A 23,540-nucleotide genomic window follows, 5' to 3' on the forward strand; every position below is an offset into this window, starting at 1 on the left:
TGTGTCATTTTTATTGAACCTTTCGAAATCCTCTAGGGATTGGTGTTGATCAAGTCAAATACAGGACTTCTTAAGAGTCTACAGTTGAAAATGAACCAGCAGCCACAAGAAAGAAATAAGCACTGGACTGTGATCACATCACTCCTGTCCTGGAGTCCTTGCACTGGCTTCCTGTCAACTTCAAAATCCTCAAGCTCACCTATAAGGCTCTCCATGGCTTAGCACCTCAGTACCTGTCTGGGTTATCGCCCTACTCCCCACCTCACAACCTCCGCTCTTCTAATTGTGTTTTTCTATCTGTCCCCCAGTCCATCTACACTCTATGGGTGACAGGGCCTTCTCCTGTTTTGCCCCAAAGCTCTGGATCTTTATCCCCAAGGATATCAGAGAGTCACCTTCTCTAAACTCCTTCAAATCCAGACTCAAAACCCTCTTCTTTAGAAGAGCCTTTAATAAACTATTCTTTACCCCCTCTGTTCCTACTGTATTTAATACCACCATCTATTGTCTCCTCTAACTGTGTATTCTCATCCTGCTTATCTTGTGTATTTTTTTAACTTTATTGTTGTCATTCTGTAAAGTGCTTTGAAAAGCCACCTTTAAAGGCGCTATATAATGTAAAGATTATTATTATTATTATTAATAATGAACAGTGCATTTAACACTGAGCACATGCGGTCCTTCTTTGCAAAGGATTGCAAAGGTTGGGAATTAGCTTTTCACTCGTGTTGTTGAAGACCGTATCCTGGCTGTGTTGCAGGAAATGTCTGGATGCCATCACCGGATCAAGGAGAGGATCGGGGTTTTGGGAAGTCTTTTTGATGCCTGACACTGTGTGTTTCCTGGTTGTAACGGGTGTCATTCTGGACCTAAACAACAGAGAACACCATTGAAATCGCTGAACTGCCTAGCGGACACTTTGTCGCCTTCTTCTGACCTGTAATTCATGCGATTCTCTGAAAACATGGCACGTTGTATCTGTGCTACCTTTATGGAGGGTGACCACACTCATAAGGATCATAGATTCGATCACAAGCATCTAAAAACGAGAATGAGAAAATGACATCACGCTATAAGGCTGAATGGCACGAATTCTCCTGTTCCTTCTGCAGCAAATGTGAGTTTTTTTGCTTCTTAACACTGAGATAGTTGGAGATATTTGGCAGCTGTGGGATTCCAACTCAACCCTCAAAGAGACTGGAGCTTTAATCCAGCTCTAAACTAAAAACTGGGTGACTTGTAAGGGCTGGTAGGAGAGGAAAAGAATAAATGCTTCTTTTTTGGTCTTTAGCTACTAAAAGAAAGGAAAAAAATATTTGATTATTATTTTTTCACCAGTTGTTTTGATCAAATCATTGTAACGCAGTGCCATATTAAGGTATAATATGTACATGAACGTCATGTCTGAGTCGAAGATGGCAGCTGAGTATCGCTGGAGGACAGTTCATCATGAGTGGGTAAGCCTGCATAATGAGGGAGAAGAGATCAGCCTCTCTGACGCAGTGTCCAGTGACACTAACCTTCTGTCCTACTGTTCTCTGCTAATGTAGAGGGTGAATGTTTATTTAGGTGAATGTAAGGTTTCATTCTTGTAAAATATTTCCGAGCACTTTTTTTGTTGCTGAAAATTAATCTTATGCATTTGAATGAATTCCGATATTGTCACCTAATTCTATACATTGTTTCATCAGACTAGAACATTTAGAGGAGCTCAATTGCATTTATGAATTGCATAGTGATAGTATTTCTTTCCGTTTAAATACTTCAGTCAAAAATGTAGAGAAGGTGCTCCTGTTTTCACCATTATAAGAACTGTGATGCACCAGTAATATTTACTCTCACAAAAGTATTGTAATTGTATTGTTCTGTTCTGTAACAATCTTGAGTGACACAAACCTTCTGTTTTACTGCACTACACTTCTCCAGAGGCCAGTTCAGCACACAAGGATCCTCAGTCAAACAAACACTGCAATCGCTTGATAAAAGCCATTCCTCATCCTTTCTCTTAGTATTGGTGCAACTTTTGTATGCAAAGAAGGCGATTTGACAATGAAAGGTGCAATCATCTTAAAGAGAGTCTTCATGAAGGCATGCACAGCTTAAGGCACATGAAGCTGAATCCGTGAGCTGATTGACACAAAACAATGTCGCATCGCATTATCCGCAAAGCTGTTTTGCTTGTCTGACCACATCTTCGTACTTTACAGTGAGCGCACATATTTCAGTTTCTTCTTTTGTATTTTCCTTACTATTTTACTGTCCCTTTCCCCCATGTGGAGATGTATCCACTGCCAAAACTGCTGTCTGATTATTTAAATTATCTGTAAAACTGTTACATGACTTCATCTAATTGTAAATTTATAAGACAGTCTGTGAGACATTTGTGAGAGTAACTGAATCCCAGGGCTGGTGTGGAATCACACACAGACAGGTCTTCTGTGTGATCTGAGTCCCACTGCTCAGAGCTACAGACTGGTCAAATGGTCACTATTGTAGACCATCGGACCATCGGCTACAAATAATCAATATACTGATCATAGTGTCACTACTGGTGTTTATTACATAAATACTATATATAAATAATAAGATAATTCCACACTCATGTGTGTTATAAAACATTTATAAATTTTGGGAGGCTGACATACAGTAAAGAAAGTAATACCGAAGGGCTGGAAGTCCTGGAAAGGGTTCATAGAAACTTCTTGCTTCTGACCTGGAACAGAGCCCACAGCTGCCAGATCAGTGACCCCTGAGCCCAGTTCACAGAGAGGAGAACCAGAAAGCATGGTCAACTTTGTAACTGCAACCACAGGAAAAACAGCAAGAAGCAGACTCCATTCTCCATTTAAATCTGTCGTGAGAGGTATGTTTTTTGAATGCATGAAGTCAATCCCACGATCGCTTTTGAACTTGGACAAAGTACTTCCACAGGAGTGCTGTGTGCAAAGATTTAACAAGTTTCTCGAGAGACTGCTGAACAGCATAGGATCTACACACACATGAGGAGACTGACAGAACACGTACACATCTTTAGGGTGGTAATTACTTAACAACAGGCTATACACTTATAAGGCTACACAGGACACTAAAACTACTACGACACTATTTATATATGGAGGGTCAGCTGCTGGTCATCGAGCTGACCCTCAGACTCTCCCCAGCTACAACTCCCAGCCTGCTCCGTGGTGCTATGAGTGCGTAGGTGCTCTTCCTCCTCACCACCGGGCGAGGGCGTTACAATACTTACAAGGAAGACATCGCTCTCTCCAACCCCCAACATCGTGTCCCGACCCAACGTTCTGGAAGCCGACGCGTGCTGTTATTCCTTTACAGAGCAGAAATGACAACCTAGGAGCCGAGAGATCATTTCAGCATTTGGCAGCAATACAGCATTTCCAAAACACAAACAACCAACTCGGAATGACTTGCTTTTGACGCTTTTCAAAGCGTTCTTTGTGCACGACGACTGTGCCGCCTAGCAGATACAAATGGGTTGTGGCTTGAAAACGCAAGCAATGTTTATTTTTTGACCGGAAAGGTGCAAATGGAGAACAGATTTTCTCATCACTCTCTGTGGCGCAATCGGTGAGCATGTTCTGCTATTAACTGAAAGGTTGGTGGTTCAAACCCACCCAGGGATGACCTTCTTAGTATTGTCAATGTAAACACTGTCTCCACTAAAGCAGAAACCGTAACCCTCTTTATATTTGCAGAAAATGCAAGCCTTTTGCTTGTGTCTAACAACAACACTAGAGACCGGGGAAGTCCAATAGTGATCAACACCGCAACTCCCCAGAAAACCATTTTCACCCATGGAAAAGTATATTTGAATGGCTGGCGGGAGATATCAGTTATACTCCTGTTGCGTCCTCTGCTAAAATCGTTTAGAAATACAACGAGGAATTGTTTGAGAACTTGACAAGCATTGTTACGTTAGCACTGTGAAGGTGGATGTTGATATTTTAATATATTTACCTTAATTTTAACATAAATATAAAGATAAATGCTGGACAATCTATGCTGTACAATCAAACACAGTTATATTTTGAGTCTCATGCTGATCGTTGTATGGATCCAAAAGAAAATTTTAAAGCTGATACATTTTCGATTGGAATTTGCTTGTAGCTGCAATCGGTATCTTTTACTTTATGTATGGTAGTGGAAATATATTTTTTAAATGTTTTCTAAAAAAGATCTCATGATGTATTGCCAGGACCTGCCTTTAGCACTCAGTAGTGATAACACTATTGATATAGACAGAGAAGAACTGATAATCTAAGCTAAAATAGCTCTAACACCCCTCCTGTAACAGTGTTCGTATTCATAGCAAGTAATATTCTTTTTCAACCCCGAACGTAGCTTTTGCATTAAGTGTTATGTAACCATTAGCGATTTTGGTAGCTTCTGGAGAGCGCACTTTTTCAAACTGAAGCTTATAAGAACATTATTCAAGACTCACCATGGCCCAGAGTCGTTCATCGGGACAAGGATTAACATCAATTGAAAGTACTCCAAAATAAAAGATTTGACCGAAAAATTACAAGAATAGGCAAGTATTTAAACAGCACCATAACTTCTTGAGTTCCAATCTCTTTCCTGGTTCAGGCCATGTAAAATGACATAATCAGTGGTGTCATGCCGAGGTTGTGAGTTTAAGCCTCACCTGGAGCAGCCAGGTTTTCTGTCTTGACAGGTAAACAGTGTTTTGTGTTATTTGCTAAATGGAGAGAGGATTCTGTGTTAATTGGCTCCTCCTGGGAGAGGTCAAGATGAGAAGTTCACGAGGCTGGTGGTAAATATCCTGTTCAGGAATATCGTGGCTGTAGGGGGTCAGATCTATAAATATAGTAAACACATTAGTGGAGATGGTGTGCCTGCTTTCTGTGTGAGAGCCAGGCAGGAAGAAGAATCTGTGGTCTGGGAAGAAAAGACCCTCTTCAGAAGAGCGGCGCTTCTCACAGGAGAGAATGAAAACAAAATCTTTTTCAGGGACGCTGATTTTTCTCTTTGGGGGAATTAAAAGCACTTGTAGCAAGTGACCTTGTGGAGCAACGGTAGCGCGTCTGACTCCAGCTCAGAAGATTGCGTGTTCAAATCATGTCGAGGTCAGCTGATGTGTCTGCAGGTTCTGCTGGTGCTGAACCTTGTGATCACACCACATAGGTCATCTGAATGAAATAACAGAGGAATATAGAACATGCAGTCAGGAGCCTATGCAATGAATCACTTTGAACACGACAAGAGAAAAGGCACACTGCACATCCGCAGAACATGACGTCCGACTTTAGAGAAAGTAACATCAGAGATTGGAAGTTCTTGGTCCAGGTCGGAGGGTTGCACCCATTCTGAGTCTTGTTAGCTGGAATGGATGGGTTTGGGGGTGTTGATACCAGAGCGGTCCAGGAGGGGGGTGCAGGTGTCTCAGGGGCATTCTTGTTTTTCTATGAGTTCAGGTTGATTCTGTTGGTTCTGTCACGAATCTCCCTCATGCAAGCAAGCGCTCCTGCATTCCCTCGAGCTCTCCCCGTACCAAACGTGCACGCGTCAATCAGTCCTCAGACTTAAACCCTCATCTGTCCCCCGGTCATTGCTCACGATTGAGATTCTCTCCCGGAGCTTACCTACTAACTACGCCTTTGCCTTACTACGACTTCTCCCCTGGACCTCGACCCCGCTTTTCTGACTACCCCTTTAGCCACTCGATTTTGTACCTTCGCCTATTTTACGGTTTCTCGGATCCTGACCCCAGACTGTCTCTTCGTTTACGCCTCTGCCTTCTGAATCCAAACCGACGCAACTTCTACGCCTTCCCAGACTCTGACCCCTGCCAGTCCCTCGACTACGCCTTTGCCTGTCGATTCTGTGCCTACACCTGTACTACGCCTTCCCGGACTCGGACCCCTGCTTGTTTACTCTGACTACGCCTGCGTCTCGCGCCAACCCTACCAAGGGCACCACATTGGATCCCTATCTTCAGCATTCAGCCCCTGCGTGACAGGTTCTGAGTGTCTTGGTTACATCTGTTTGTGTGTATAGATGAAAAAGCTATTGAAGAGCACCCCCACACCCCCTACACATCTCGGTGGAAGTTGCCATGTTCAAAAAATCCTAAAAACAGAATTAAAGTTTCACACAACAAAGCATGACTGTGAAAGGTCAGGTGACCTGCCTAGTGAGCATAACACTTGATCACAGTAAAAAAATAATTAAAAAATAAAGAAATGGTCCACAACTCAAAGCAAGGTTGTATAAGTTTAGGGAAGCTGTCTGGTGTGTAAAACACCTGGTTGCAGCACTGTGGCTTTTGTGCTTGAAGAGCTATTGACTCATGAATAGCACCCGCCCATCCCCATGTACCGGCTGTCTAATGGTGCCATATTGAAAAAATCATAAAAAATAAAGAAAGGGGCCACAGCCACAGCAAGGTTGTATAAGGTTAGGGGAGCTGTCTGGTGTGTAAAACACCTGGTTGCAGCACTGTGGCTGTTATGCTTGAAGAGCTTTTGACTCGTGAATAGCAGCCTCCTATCCCCATGTACCGGCTGTCTAATGGTGCCATATTGAAAAAATCATAAAAAATAAAGAAAGGGGCCACAGCCACAGCAAGGTTGTACAAGGTTAGGGGGGCTATCTGGTGTGTAAAACACTTGGTTTCAACAGTGTGGCTGTTGTACTTGAAATGCTATTGAGCCACGAGGAAGACCCACCTATCCCATTGTATCACCTGTAGTGTTGTCTTCAAAAAATCATAAAAAAATAAAGAAAGTGGCACAGCCACAGCAAGGTTGTATAAGGTTAGGGGGCCTGTTTGGTGGGTAAAACACTTGGTTTCAGCAGTGTGGCTGTTGTATTTGAAATGCTATTGAGCCCTGAAGACGACCTGTCCCAGTGTATTACCTGTAGTGTTATCTTCAAAAAAGCATACAAAAATAAAGGTTCCACAACCCAAAACAAAGCTGGGAAAAGTCGGAGGACCTGCTTAGTGTGCAAAACTCTTGCAGCATTGTGGGTGCTGTGGTTTAAATGCTATTGGTTTGTGAACAGAATACCTCTATCCTAGGGCATTGTGCCACATTAAATAAAAGCACGAGAAAAAGAGATTCAGAACACAAAGCTGTGTCAGTGTTCTGTGTAAAAAGTCGGTCTGAACATGATGGGAGCTGTTTTTAATAAGCTGCTGAGAAAAGAATATTTTAATCTTCCTGTTGTCAGTAGTATTGTCAATATAGTTGACCCTTACCTGAATGAAAATAGGATGTAAAGGACGGGTTTCAGAAATCAAACAAAGCTTTATTCCCATGCTTACAGTCTGGGTAATTGGAGACTGCGCTGTTCTGCTTCCTATGGTCATATACGGGTTTTTCGCAAGAAGCCATATTGAACAGTATTTCTCGTGTTGTGAACGTATGCACACAGTGGTCCCCCGGGTTCCAGTTCGTGCGTAATTACGCATCGATGAAAAACCGGAGGTTTAAAAAAAGATAATTAGCTCACTGATACTTTGATGTAGAGGCTGTGGAAATATCCACAAGTTGTGGTCTTTAAAATGCATTTGGTTTGAAGGCGTTCTGTGCTTCCATTGCGAAGATATGGACAAAAGAATATTCGAGTGTGGTCAAAAAAACGTCATAAAAACGACAAAGTGAAGGCTGAGAAAGCATTCACAATGTATTTTATACACAAAGCATGTGTTTTTGTAACTCTAAGAGATTTCGCGAAAGCGCTACAGGCATGCCAAAATCGTTTTCGAACTTCAAGCTAACTTTACCCCGGTAGCATTGGTCAGTGCGGTCAGGTCGGGACTAAAACGATAGTAAGGTGCTGGTTCAAGCATATCTAGGCACGCCTTTCTCACTGTTCCATCGTGAACATCATCTAGAGAAAAAGTGGCATGTACTGTTTAATACATTATTGACCTTATTGATATTTTGTGGGAATACAAATGCTTTGCATGTATCGAATTACAGCACGTAACAACTGACTACCTGAGTCGATATCATTGGCAATTTCCAATATCAACATCAGAAACTTCAAGAAAAATAAGATTCCATATCTTGGAATGTAGGGCGGGAGAATTCATTTATACTCCTGTTGGATCTTGAGCTAAACTTTTTTTTTTAAATATGACGCAGATTTGCTCAAGATACTTGTAATCGCCTTAAAGAGAGTTTTCATGAAGACGTACATCGGCTAGCTCTCCACTGTTAATTGACAGAACTTTTGAAGAAACTGTTCTCATATAAGCAACATACAAATTACACATCTTAATGAACATGAAGGGAAATCCGGGTTGTGAATAACATAAAACTGTCACTTCACATAATTGAGTTCTTGAGGCTGGCACCTAAGACCACTCAGCCATCCTGACAAGCAGTGGAGGATGCCTGTTGCTTTGTCAAAGGATTATTAACTACTACTGACAGTTCTTTTCTTATTATTACAGAGATTTCTACATTGCAAGACAATTAACGATTTAGATAAAGGTATGTCGCAGTAAGCAAACCAGGCACGGACGGGGTTTGAACCCGCACTCTTTGGTTTACGAGACCAACACCTTACCACTTAGCCACTGTGCCCCCGGTTTTTTTTTCCCATCAAGGCTAATACATTTGGAAAATAAAAAAAATCTTCGTGCACAAATTGCAATGGCAGGAGGAGTAAAACAAATATGATTATGATGTACAGTAATTGTCCACTTGGTGAAATATTCACTTTTATGGCCCTCTGAATATAGCTCTTCTGTGGAGCTGGCTTCAGACTCTGCTTATAGCGCCCGTTAAATAAAATAGATATTTTATTTTTACAGGAAGACGCATTCTGAAATGAATCTCTGCAGTTTTAGAAAAGTTTTGAATGGCGTATTTTATACAACGCACAAACAGTATTCTAATTGCAGACTGCAGATCTGTGCAGCAATCGTACTACATTTCACTGTGATTCTGAAATACTTTTAGCAAACATATTCAGGTTTCCTTGAACTTTTAATAAAAAACGACTTTGCTTTCAATCTCTGATGTCACTGTAAACTCGGACGTGATGTTCCGCAGATGTGCAGTGTGCCTTCTTTCTTATTCAAGTTTACTGGATTTTTGAAATGAAAATACAAACTGGCCAGTTTCAGACACATGAAGACTCATAAATGTCACTACAAATGACAAATTTGTAGTGTAAATCCGCCAGGCTGATTTACGTGTCTGACAATCTCTCTCCTCCCTCTTCTGCAGTGAGCACTATTTTTTCATTTTCTTCCCTTGTAGTTTCCTTGCTCTTTTACTGTCCCTTTCCCCCACGGAGAGACGGAAAACATGCCGAAATCCTGTTTTCCTGCAACGTCAGTCTGTGAAGGGAAGGGATTTTATGCAGCTTCAGTGGCACAATTGGCCAGCGTGTGGTACTCACACAGCAGTGTACAGCGGAGTCATGCCGAGGTTGTGAGTTCAAGCCTCACCTGGAGCAGTGTGGCCTGTCTTTAGCTACTGAAAGCAACTGTCCACTTTAGATACTGCTACTTATAGGTCGTCCTTAACACCTTATCTAACAAGATTGTAGCCTGTTAGGTATTTTCTGGAGATCCGGTCTAAATTAACATCAAAGGAACAGGTAAAGGTTTATTCCACGTCACAGCTGAAGAAGGTTCCACGTTGTGTTTCCTTCTCCTTTCAGCATGGAATAAACCTATACTTTTTCCTTTGCAGCTGACGCAGGTCACTACTTAAATTCCCATCAGCTGTGGACCCCCAGCTGATCTCTACACAGATAGATGAGAGATATCTTCTTAGACGAGAGGTCTGCTGGGACTAAGGGAGCATGATGGGGTACCCAAGACTTGAAAAAGCTCTCGTATTAGATTCTGTGTTTATGTTGTTTCCCAGATTTGTTTTTAATGTTCTTTTTGTTTTTAAGTTGTTCCTTTAAGTATTTTTTTTAAATTTTATTTTCTGTAGTAGTTAGACTACTACAATGATTTACCTAGGTTCCCAGAAGGCTTCTCGCATTGTGGTTGTAGTGTTTTCGGGTTACAAGTATTTTTTTTTTTCTACTGATAGGACCCCACGCATTACTGTGGGACTAGTTAACTTAAGTTCTTATATTGTACCTGAAATTACCACATAAACTACTACTCTGTTTTTCTTTTTTTTAAGAAAGGCACAAATGATGTTTTTTTTTTCTTGCAGCTGATTGGCAATGACCCTACAACGGGTCATTGCAACGAATGTGGCTGCTGAAATTTGTCAGCAGCTCCATACTAAACCTGTTCTCAATTGCAACAAACCTAAAATAACATATGCTGCCCATTAGATGCTACCGATGTAGGAGACTAACTTAAACCACCTCTTCACAGGGTTTATGTAGCTCAGTAGAGGAACAGTCGATCGCATTTGAACTGTTCTGAATGTAGTGGAAATAATATAGTCACAAAGTAACGAACAAACGCACCACTCGCTTGAAATATTTACTGTAGCTAAAATTGTTTTCTAGACACCACAACTATTCACAATGAATTTGATCAATACATGTCTTTATTAATAAAAGTGTAATTTATTAATAATTAAGATTAATGTATATCTTTATTAGTAGCTGTATTACCGGTAATGCATGTACAGTCCTTAATATGGGATAGTGAACTTTCAGGTATCCTGGGGAGGTAAGAAAACTGAAATGAAGGAAATACATATTTAAAGGGGGTGTAAGTCTTAAATGTGTTCTGTTACATCTGGGTGTTAACTGAATAGATTGTATTACTTATTGTGATTTGACACATGTCTTTCTCAGGAGACAGCAGAAAAATTGGGGAATTTGCAGGTACAGAAATGTTATGTTAAAGAAAAAAAAACTTTGTCACCTTTTTCAACATGATTATTTAAGACAGTTTATCAGAACCGTATCTCTCCTCGATTCTGTGGCTGTGGTCCAACAGTAACGGTGGTGAAACAAGCAGAATGTGTGGAAAGAATTGGAGACGTAACGGGAGACTCATCCAGTCGATAGAAGGGTTGTGTATGCTGAGAAGTGTAGTTTAAAAGCTTAACGAGCCAGGGAGGAGTCAAACCCACAATCTTCTGATCTGAAGTCAAACGCATTATCCATTGCGCCACTGGCTCTGATACCCTAAAGCCACCACTGTGAGCTTTGTGCTGCTATTAGTAATACTGTAGCACTCCGGTGTTCACAAGAGCCCCCCACCACCAGGGACTCAAACCCAGGCCTCCTGGATCACTCAACAGGGACCTAGCCTGTTGAGCTAAAGAGCAATTTCCCTTTAGTCCTGCGGCTGTGTCCCTGCTATTACAGGGAAGGGCAGTGACATCACCGCTCTGGTAAGCCGGCTCTTACACACTCAATGGTGGCCGTATGCGTTACACTCTCCCCCGCTTAACTCACCAACCTCAGCAAAGGGCTATCCCATCCCACTGCTGACACCAATGTAACGCTCCAGGGTTCACATGGGCATCCTCGCCACTGCCACATCAGGTCAGTCCCCCACCGTCGGGGACTCAAACCCAGGCCTCTGGCATCACTCAACAGGGACCAAGCCTGTTGAACTAAAGGGAGACCGTCCTTAAGCTCAAGCGGTTGGGTCCCTGTTGAGCTATGGTGGCGGTTGCAGGTTTGAGTCCCCGACGGTGGGGGGCTGACTTAAGTGGCAATGGCAAGGGTGCCTGCCTGAACCCCCAACCATTACAATACTATACATCGCTCTGGTCCAAATTTTCTCAATTTGATTCACGTGTTTTCTACTTGTATTTAGCTACTAGGTCTTTCATTTGGTCTGTTTTAAAAATAGCATCTCAAACGATTTTATGTGTCATGCTGAAATTTACACACGGGGGATGTCACATGAAAGACAATCACAGATAAGATGTTGCGTTTAAAAAGAAATCCAGAGTGGCAGTAGAAAACAAAGCCTTATAAATGAGATGCAAGTGCTTGTAATGTAGTATGCTCTCTGAAGGCACCAGTTCTGTAGGGTTTGGGCATTTACTGGGACAATTATTAATTGTAGCAGTAAATCACAAAATTGATTCTTTTGGTGGCTTTAGAATCCAACCATGCGATATAACTCAAACAACGCACACACACAGGTACTAATACACGAGGATACATTTATTAATACATAGAATATGCATATAAACCTAACAGATCTTATCGAGAGGGTTATCAGAATACAAAAGGTATATAGTCAGTCAGTTATGAAGAGTTACACATCAAGAGGACATACGTTCAGTATATCATTCATTTAGATCGTTTCGTAAATGAACTTGGTTATAACTTCTACATTAGATACTCAAAACAAGTACATAACTCTTAGGAATTAAATTGATATCAACTGGTTGGGATAACAATTGAATTCTCGAGCTGTAATGCATTGAAGTTGAATACTCATCTAATCTCTGGGGATTCAGATCTCCTGCGGGCACAAAGAAACAGTTGCAGGCTGTTGCTGTCCAATCCGCGCTCTCTGGCTCCGTGACAGGCTGTGCTGTGCGGCTTGCGACGGTGCGCTGCTGATGCTCACTGACCGGCTGGTTAGTGTTGGATTTAACTAGCAAAGTTTGTGCACAGGAGAAAAGATGACTGTGGGTCCCAGCAAGTCAGGAAGAGGACCGGTTCGTTCCTGATGAAGCGCGAGTTCTGAATAGTGATTCAGCTGTCCACAGTTCCGACCTGTTCACGAGGCTTGCTGCTGGTGCTAACCTCGGGTGGATCCTCTGGTTACTCTCTGGCAACCTCCGCTCTAGACTCTTAGAACAAAGGAAAGTTCTGGCACTCGGACACATTGGCCGTTCCGTGGTTGTCCGGGCTGAGTCTCAGGATGGTCAGGAGGCGCGCTGCGAGAATGTCCTGCCCTTGGGAGCCTTCTGCTCCTGGGCTGTCCTGCCCTGGAATTCTCATTTGAATTCCCTTTAGAAAAGTCCACAGAATTCCACCAGGCCCTCTGTGTTGCCTGTTTTTACCTGGAGGAACTTCAGCTTATTGATTGGCTGAAAGTTCCATGGGCATCAGAGTCCCACGTGGGTTACTCGGCCCTACCAGTCCCTGATTTATTGATCAAGGTGAGATATGAGTCACTTACAGATGCAGCCATTCAAAATGAGCGGTAAAAACCCACGGTACAGTAACCAACCCGCGGGACACCGTAGGGCACCGCAGGGCAAGTGATTGGCTGGCCAAAATGACCGACAGGGGCACTCGTGGTGCATTGGTTGGTAGTGCAAAGATTTAATCATTTAATGTCTTTACTGTGCACATTTTAATCCGCTTAGTTTTGAATATTTATATGGATTTTACCACTAAAGGGAAATTTTAGTAGCTGAGCCTAAAAAGAAGAGGAGCATAACGCATCTGAAGGTCATAAACGATATTAATTTAGGAACATAAACATTACTGTATGTATGTAAACTGTACTGTGTATGGCTGGTCTTGGTAGTTTAAAGAAAAAATACACACCAGTCTTCCATTTCTCCCTAAACATTTTAAGCATGAAAGTTTTATGAAACGGTACCCAAATATGCGATTGCTGTATAGAATGAATTTTAATTTAAAAAAATTATTTAACACGAACATTAAGCTGTTTACATCTTCCGCCTGAGAACAGTCACCCGTTGCTACCCAACGCAGAAACACTGCCACTAACTAGCAAAGAGAGGACATTAGCTACCCAATATGATAAAGAAATAAATGATTATTTTGTTTATTTCTTTTGCACATTTATTTGAACATTTCCATCGATTGTACAAGCACTTGGAAACTGTCCAATCCCTAGTTCATCAGGCATTTTACCGGTCTGGCGCCGGTCTGTGTCTTCCAGGATATAATAATAATAATAATAATAATAATAATTGCTTACACTTATATAGCGCTTTTTCTGGACACTCCACTCAAAGCGCTTTACAAGTAATGGGGACTCCTCTCCAACACCACCAATGTGCAGCATCCACCTGGATGATGCGACGGCAGCCATAGTGCGCCAGAACGCTCACCACACATCAGCTATCAGTGGGGAGGAGAGCAGAGTAATGAAGCCAATTCACAGAGGGGGATTGTTAGGAGGCCATGATTGATAACAGCCGATGGGGAAATTTGGCCAGGATGCCGGGGTTACACCCCTACCTCTTCCTGGTACAGTATGTGTGTCAGCCAATAATGCCAGCGAACTCTTGTTTTTATGTCCACTATAACAGACAATCTCCTTTGCTTTTAACCGAGCGTTTAATAATTTCCTAAAATGAAAATGATTTACTTTATTTCCCTCACGGGATCAATAAAAGTATCTATCATCTGTCTAAGCTATGGGACAGAATTCTGGGGTCTCCCCATACCAGAGATTATGGTAGGGCTTCAGAATGGTGATTGGCTGACACCATCTGACACCCCTCTGATTGGAGAAAAAAGACGTGCTGGTTTGCTATACATACTGTACCAGGAAGAGGATTTCTTTCTATTCAAAACGTGTATTTTAAAAGTTTAAGAAGTAAAAACCTTACAGCGTACACAGATTTCTAAACTGATCAGGATCGTTATCTTTGTCTTATGCATAATAATGTTCACCGCTCTGTCCAGCAAATTAATAATAAACTTTATTTTATATAGCGTTTTAAACGAATAAGTAATTAGATTGCTCATAAACCTAATCACTTGCTTTTTCTTTTTATTTAGGCTCAGATTTCAACTATAGATCGTATTATTTATAACCATTATAACAACCAACCAACAAAAACAACCATATAAACATAATACCAACCAAAAACATAGATAACAACCACAATACAAAATCAAATAATCAAACCATTTTACTCTCGCAAAGTCCTCCAATTATCATACTCCCGCCCCTTATGCAAAACCAAACCTTCCTCCCATCCTAGTTTATCCTGTTTATCATAAACAAAATCCACCTCAATTTTCAACATAAAGCATTACACAAAATCAATACCTCAACACTCCATACTCAACAACGATAATTCACAAACAGCCACAACATGTAACTACACATTCCCAAACAGACCTAATTTCCATAGCCCTGCTCCTTATGCAAAACCAACATCCCTCCCCTGTTCTCTCTCTCCCCTGGCGGTTGTAATTGTTTTTATTTTCAAATAAATTTTCGCAAAGTCATGTATTTTAAAAATCTTAAGATTTTTATATTTATGTCTTTATTTAGTGGTTTCATTAGTGACAAAGGCTAAACTTTCTTGGAAAAATGTCTTATGTAAACCATGTTTGCTATTAATTTATTCAGGGCTAAAATATGTTCATTGTCTTCTAATGAAAGAAGGGTTCCTTTCGCCATAGTCGGGAGCCTAGCCTTTAACTAGTAAGTACTGTACTTACTGGGTTTTTGAGGGGGGGGAGGTGTCTTTCGCTGGAAATCTCGCCTCCTACTTTGAAAATACCCGTGAAACTGGTTCAATTCGTCACAGCCAGCACTCCTGCAGAGAGGGGGGTTGTACTTGCAGTGTATACAGTACACGCGTTATGCTCTTCGTTAATGTCTGTGAAGTTTTATTTAATCTCTGAGCCATACTGATTCTTCTGGAAGCCAGTTTCCGCCAGGGAGTAAAAAAAAAAACACACTATGGTATTCTCTCCAATGCAGTGCAGTTAAAAACATACCTCTGATGCTGCTCCTAAATGAATATCGTTTATGACCATCAGAAGCTTTATGCTCCTTTTCTTTTTTCCAGTGGATTGAACAGGGAGAGGCATTTCATGATGTACTTTTCATTGATGAAACAACAGTGGCTCTGGAACAGTTTTCAACCAAGTCGTTTTATAAAAAGGGGAGATATGTACACGTTACTGAAGCTAAAAGTTTAGCCTTTGTCACTAATGTAACCACTAAATAAAGACGTATAGAAATCCCTACGTTACAGACTGTATATGGCTGGTATTGGTGGTTTAAAGAAAAAATACAGACCAGTATTCCACTTTCTCCCTAAACATTTTAAGCATCAGAGTCTTACATGTGGTTATTTCGGAAACGTTTGTACGTGCTCCTTCTGACCATGTTACTGTTTACTGTTAATGACCATATTAAGTTTAAGTGCCTGTGGGCACTTTTCCTGTCCGTGGGGGGTGGACGGTCTTTCATTAGAAGGTTAGTCTGTTCTATATGAGAATGTAGAGGGGGTGGAAAGTGCCCGCGGTCATTTAATTAGTATTAAAATTCACACTGATTCCCTTGCGAAGATACGGACATAGGAATATTCGTGCGTGGTCAAAAAATGGCATAAAAACGACAAAGTGAAGGCTGTGAAAACATTCACAATGTACTTTATACACAAAGCAAATATACCCCCCCCCCCTCAATTCAATTCAAGCTGCTTTATTAGCATGACAGATGGGTACAATCAGTGTTGGGTATTTACTTTGCTTTGAGATGCCACTTTTAAAGGTGATATATAAAATTAAGGCTTTAACTTGCTTTAACTCCGCAAGTCTGAGTTCTTGTGTCTGTCCTATCCGAACCTGAAAGTATTACAATATGTATCTTTATAGCAGGTGGTGTACAGCTTTTTAGTATAGATTACACTTTTCTAAAATGTACTTAAAAAATAAAAACGATTACAATCTAATCTTTCCACGTTTGATCCCAAAATAAATCTAAACGGGGAGAAAGCTATGCTGAAAGTTTATTAAGATACTTAGAAGACAAAGATATCAATTTATGTTGCATTTGTCTGATAGTGAATCAAAAAACACATATATTTAAACCCGCATTTGCGATTTAAATCAAAACGTTATTTAAATCAATATAAATGTTTATATTGTAACGCCTAGGTGACTATTCATTGTTATTAAAATGACTTAAATTCGATCATGTTGTGATATTTAGAAATATAAATTTGTTTGGTGCGAGTGAGGTTTTATTTAATCTCTGACTCAGTGATGGCCTGGCATGGTGAGGTGCGCTGGCAGCTATGTGGTGTTACGCAGTGGTGGCCTGACACGGTGAGGTGCCCTGGCAGCTGTATGATGCAGTGGTGGCCTGGCACGGTGAGGTGCGCTTGCAGTTATGTGACGCAGTGGTGGCCTGGCACGGTGAGGTGCGCTGGCAGCTGTGTGATGCAGTGGTGGTCGGGTATGTAGAGGTGCACTGGCAGCTGTGTGTTGTGACGCAGTGGTGGCCTGGCACGGTGAGGTGCGCTGGCAGCTGTGTGATGCAGTGGTGGCCTGGCACGGTGAGGTGCGCTGACAGCTGTGTGGTGTGGCGCAGTTGTGGCCTGGCACGGTGAAGTGCGCTGGCAGCTGTGTGATGCAGTGGTGGCCGGGCACGGTGAGGTGCGCTGGCAGCTGTGTGGTGTGACGCTGTGGTGGCCTGGCACGGTGAAGTGCGCTGGCAGTTGTGTGGTGTGACGCAGTGGTGGCCTGGCACGGTGAGGTGCGCTGGCAGCTGTGTGATGCAGTGGTGGTTGGGTATGTAGAGGTGCACTGTAAATTTTATTGTTAAAAAGATCCATTAAAATGTCACTACAAAAGTTAGCTGGTACTGTTGGTATTGTAAGTGACAAGTAGAGCTCATATTTTAGATTTTGTGAAGTTGTTAGTGTTGAACTGTGTGTTGGATGCACATGAATATATTTATTATATGCCAGCGCAACTCACCGTGCCAGGCCACCACTGCGTCACAACGCACAGCTGCCAGTGCACCTCTACATACCCAACCACCACTGCATCACACAGCTGCCAGCGCACCTCACCGTGCCAGGCCACCACTGCATCACACAGCTGCCAGCGCACCTCACCGTGCCAGGCCACCACTGCGTCACAACACACAGCTGCCAGTGCACCTCTACATACCCGACCACCACTGCATCACACAGCTGCCAGCGCACCTCACCGTGCCAGGCCACCACTGCGTCACATAGCTGCAAGCGCACCTCACCGTGCCAGGCCACCACTGCATCATACAGCTGCCAGGGCACCTCACCGTGTCAGGCCACCACTGCGTCACACATATTTCAGCGCCATATATTTCATGGATATTATGGAATATAATGGATGGATATCTTAGTTATCTTTCTAGTTCACAGGTTTGCATGCATAATTTAATTTTGAAAGCCACTGAGACATCAGGTACTACTGTTGTATTTATGAAAAAGAAACAAAACAAAAAACATACTAACAACTGTGCCATCCTACTCCTTAGTTAATACATTTTATTATTCATAAACAGTTAACATTGTTAGCAAAATATTTTGAATTATGTTTAACCCTATTTTTTCTTTAGTTTTGTATTTAACTTATTATATGATAGTCAGACTTAATGTATATTTGAACAATAAAAATATATTTTTACAAGATTTTACATTAAGCACTTAAAATTAATATGGTTAATAATAGTAAACTGTAACATGCTGTAACAAGATCGGTTAAACTGCGAAGAAAATGCTTTCAGAGAAAATGTTTCAGGTGTGAAGAACATAGATCTCCAATGCAATTTCAACCAAACCTGTTCCCACACACCCTGCCCCCACTACCATTAGAATATACACAAACATTTTAGCGTTTAATTCTGAGCAGAAGACCCTCACACCTGAAGAGTGCTGGCTGTAACGAATTAAACCGGTTTCACAGGTTTCAATCACAGACCATGTGACATGGGAGTCAGGAAACTACAGTAACACCGTATTTGATAACGCTATAAAAACGCTATAAAATAATGTGACTTGGCACAGAACAAGTTTACAGCACAGTACAAAAATAAATGCTGACCATGACTTTAGATGCATAAATTGACTTACACTCAATTTAAACACAAGCTGTCTTTAGCCCTCTAAGCTGGTTCATACAGAAATGTAGAGATCCAGGCTCAGAACACACAGCTTCATTAGCGAATACATATGCAGGACAACTAGGGAAGACGTTTTACAGAGGATGGATTTTTAGAAACATCCCATCAGTGACATCACTGAAGTCAACTCCTAGGTACTGTAACTGTCGTGTGGATAGTTTCACAAGAATCAGACAAAGGTTTAAGCATCGCTTGTTCTAGATAAAACTGCAAAAAAAAACAACAACCAATAATGTACTTCTTTGCGGCTCTGTTTGCCCAAATCATATATTCACAACGTGAAATCTAGAAAATAATATTATGTAACCAAATTCCGCAATATGGAAACAGAACCTGTGTAATTGTTGATAGATGATGTACTCGTAACATTTTTTCAAGACGAACTACAACATTTAAAAAATGACTTGTATGTACTTGATATCTCTAATCAATCCACGGGTCCCAGCACAAAACGAAAATAAAACAGATACCATTTCGCGCTTCTTATTAGTTGCTCAAAAAGTAATTTGACCATATGAAATGCATAATATAAACCTAGAAACATATACGTGAGCAGTACTTAAGCACTGTAGTATCGGTGTTAAGACATACCTTTCAAATACTGTAAATCAAGTTAAAAATATCTCAAGAGCGATTCTGGTCATAATGAAACCATGTTTCGTGTATGTTTTCTTTTTCATCTTGAAATAACGCATTTCTAAATACCTTTTTCACTGTTAACATCTTGCAGCAACTCTGCGACAAAATATACACTCTGACAGTTCATCCTGCTACCAACATTAAATAAAACAAATCTTAAGATTTCTATATTTATGTCTTTATTTAGTGGTTTCATTAGTGACAAAGGCTAAACTTTCTTGGAAAAATGTATTTTATGTGTTGCGGAAAAAACTGACTTGCTTTAACAAAATATGTTTACAAATCCTTTCACCTGGCATTTTCGTAGTTAGAAATTATGGAACGCTCTGTTAAAAGGAAGGGAGTTTTTATGTCCGTTGCAGTTCTTTTGCAACATGAATATAATTATATCGTTATTAATTTCTTGAGATACGCGATTCCATATTATATTCCCTTTTAATCAAATTCTAAAAGTATGCTTGTTGACTCCGGTATCGCGTTAGTTAAAGACTTCGAAGCTTACAATGTTTATGAAGAAATGAAATACTGGTGTGTATTTTTTTCTTTAAAGTACCGAGACCAGCCATATACTGTATGTTTATGTTCCAAAATTAATAACGTTTATGGCCTTCACACGCGTTACAGTATGCTCCTATTCTTTTTATGCTCAGAAGAGCCCACACACTCAGCTCTTAACCCCAGTGTGCAGAAAGGGTCAAAACGTGTTTCTCAGCAGAAATAAACATGTTTCTGCAAGTTTGGTCAACCCCATGTAAGTTATGGGGCAGTAACAGCACACTTTTCAAAACGTGTTTTTCAGCCCAAAATAAACGCGTTTTTTCAGACAACTGAATCCCCATGTAATAATATTTCCCTTCAGTGGTAAAATTAGATATGAATATTCAATACTTAAATGGGCACAGTTAAGACATTAAATATACATATTCATACTGTATACAGTTTGCATACGGTAATATGTTTATGTTACGTGATTAAAAAATAAATAAATAAAAATGAAAAGTCCAGCACCAGCTGGATTTGAACACACAACCTGCCAGTTGGTAGTCACGCACCTAGACCAGTGGGCTACAAGACAGCTCACATGAATGCATAGGCGAAACAGCCCTACAGAGCCCTGTCGCAGTACATGGATATAATCATACCGTTATTAAATTCTTGAGATACGCGATTCCATATTATATTCCCTTTTAATCAAATTCTAAAAGTATGCTTGTTGACTCCGGTATCACGTTAGTTAAAGACTTCGAAGTTTACAATGTTTAGGGAGAAATGGAATACTGGTGTGTATTTTTTTCTTTAAAGTACCAAGACCAGCTATATACTGTATGTTTATGTTCCAAAATTAATATCGTTTATGGCCTTCACACGCGTTACAGTATGCTCCTATTCTTTTTATGCTCAGCTACTCAGATTTCCCTTCAGTGGTAAAATTCAATATCTACAACGGGCACAGTAAAGACGTTTACAGTAAGTCTTTCTACGACAGACCAACGGACCACGAGTGCCCCTGTCGGTCAACCATTCATACCGCGGTATTTTGCGTCATCGTGCGTCACGATGCACGACGCCGTAGCCAATTACCTCCGGTATGTGTCTGTACCGCGCACTTTGAATGGCTGCATCTGTAAGGAGATTGGAAAATATAAGAGCGTCTGAAACGTATAAGTACAGTACAGGTGGACGTAAAAGTAGTTAGATAAACAGTTTTTGTATTTTTATACAATTAGTTGCAATAGTGGAAACAATTTGGATTTTTTCGAATGTCTCGAAACCAGACATGCTGAAACGCTGTAGGTTTAGAATCGAGATTGGGGAGAATAACGTCTTGTGAGAAGATCTGTTTACCTAACGATTAGATCCTGTAAATCCCTTGTAGCCTCCCTAAGTCTGTCCCAGTCCAGTGGATAAAAATGTATTGTTAATGGAGTGTTGGTTTCTCTGTTAGGGGATACTGGAGCACTACTGTCATGCTTGTTTCACTCCTCTGTTCAACAGTGTGCTATAGAGTAATGTATATGGGGAGACGGCAGGAAGCCACAGGAGTATTGGGGCAGCAAGTTTTACTTGCCGAGTACCAGATTTTAATGGGTGGTTTTATCCCAGATCTATTGGGTTGGAATATTATGCATTACAAAGAATGACTATCCAGAACAGGGTATCACATGGCTTCAACTGACTGTGATCACGCAGTATGTTGATAGTATTCTGAGTTCTTCCCCTGACGAGGAAACCCACAAGTCTGAGTTGCTTCAGCTTTAGAGTGTCTAATATTAAGCAGTTATAATAAGGCCCTTTTGTGTCGAGCATTGTGGAATATTAACAGGGCCAGGGTGCAATGTTTTTACGGGGTGAGCACAACTTTTAACAGATCTGCTTAAGGGGGGAGTGCAGTACAAGGACAAGATTGCCTTGGTTCCAGCAGCAAAAGCCGCCTGTAATAATTTGAAACAAGCTCTCTTACAGGTGCTGAGACTGGGGTTTCCTCAGATGGATCAACCATTCCTTTATATGTAAGTGTGGACAAAGGGTTACTGTATATGTATATAATGTATGTATTTGTTGCATGTAGGCAACAATTCTGGATGGCTATGGAGAAATAGGATTCTCTCACAACGGCAGGGACTCCAGTTAAGAATACTGGGCTTGTCTCTGAACTGATTTGTAGTTTTACAGCTGCCGACAGAAGCAGCTTGAGTAAGGTGTAAATAACACAATAAATAAAGAATTCCAGTAACTCAAGGTAACAACCATGCAGATGCAGATGCCAGACGAGCGGCACTGGGAGAGCGGGAGTCTGAGACCCCTGTGAAACCTCTATTGGGGAAAGGGGAGAATTCAGGTTGAGGGCTTTAATAGATGTTTAATAGTGGTTAGAACAAATGTGTAAAAATGTGGGGTTGTATAATGATGGGATGTGGGCTGGCACATACCCAAGTGTATGACAAAGATGATCCCGTGGTACGGACTGCCCTTCCCCTTGGATACTGATCTAGGGGCATACTACACTGGGAAGGTGTGCCAGGCTGTAATTGCCTCACTAGGGGTAAGTTAGAAGTCACATTGCCCCCATCACCCACAGTCTGAAAGACCAACTAAGGAAATATCAACTGAAGGAACACCGTGGGTAGATGCTCTACCTGCAGTCCTGTGCGGTTTGCGGGCTGGAGCAAACAGAACTGTGAGACTGAGCCCATTTGAGATCATCACGGGCAGCCAAAGAAACTCCCTGGAGGCCAAGTTTGGCTAACGCACTGATGAATTAACTAACTCTCTATTAAAGTATTGTAGGTTTGTTAACTGAAGCAGTGCACAGGGCTCGTGAACAGGTGCCGGACGCTTGGGGACCTCCAGTAGAGGGGAGACACGACCGGATACCTGGCGAGTGGGTGTAGGTGAAGAAGAGATACCCTGCCAGACGTTGCAATCCTGCTGGGAGGGACCATATCAAGTGCCACCAACTACTGACTGTGCCATCTGAGTGACAGGATGAGATCGCTGGATCCGCGTATCGCACTTTCACCGACCCACGGCACCAGAGACTGAGTGAACAGAAAGAAGGATGTTGTTACCGTTTCTGTGTCTGATGTTTCCTAAGACCAACAGTGTGCTTGTTAGGCCTGAGGAGCATTTCTGGGGATATGGTATCAATACATTCCGGGTGTTGGCATATCTATAAGCCAAAAAATTATAATCGAAGTTGGGTCAGTATTGCTGTTCCAAGATCCTGACGATAGATCTCCACATGGCTGAGGTCTGTGTTTGGGTCCTGGAGTAGGACTTTATGTATTTGTAGGATTAGGGTTGTTTTATATGTATAATTGTAACTATCACTTGTACAAAAACATCAATAACATCTTGTTGTAACTGTGGAACACACAATGTCATGGTAATGCATGCCTGTACATCTAAAAAGGAAAGATCTGCCCTGACATTGTATGTGTAAAAATAGGCAGTCCTGACGTATGGCATATTTTATAAGGGGGGAATGATGTAAGAGATAAGATGTAAAAAGGGTTAACTTAAGTCAGTTCTGCCTGAAAATTAGACTTCTAAGCAACAGGGGTTTATGGCAGGAAAGGGGGTTAACTGATAAGGATTCCAGATGCGA

General features: G+C 41.4%; 1 non-coding gene across 1 annotated transcript; it reads right to left on the reverse strand.

The window, feature by feature from the left end:
• Positions 1–8,504: 8,504 nt before the first annotated feature.
• Positions 8,505–8,576, reverse strand: trnat-cgu (transfer RNA threonine (anticodon CGU)). The gene has a single exon. It is a non-coding gene; the product is annotated as a tRNA-Thr (tRNA).
• Positions 8,577–23,540: the final 14,964 nt, after the last annotated feature.

This window comes from Lepisosteus platostomus, chromosome 5 (genome assembly GCF_059453375.1).
Source record: "Lepisosteus platostomus isolate fLepPlt1 chromosome 5, fLepPlt1.hap1, whole genome shotgun sequence".
Classification (NCBI taxonomy): domain Eukaryota; kingdom Metazoa; phylum Chordata; class Actinopteri; order Semionotiformes; family Lepisosteidae; genus Lepisosteus; species Lepisosteus platostomus.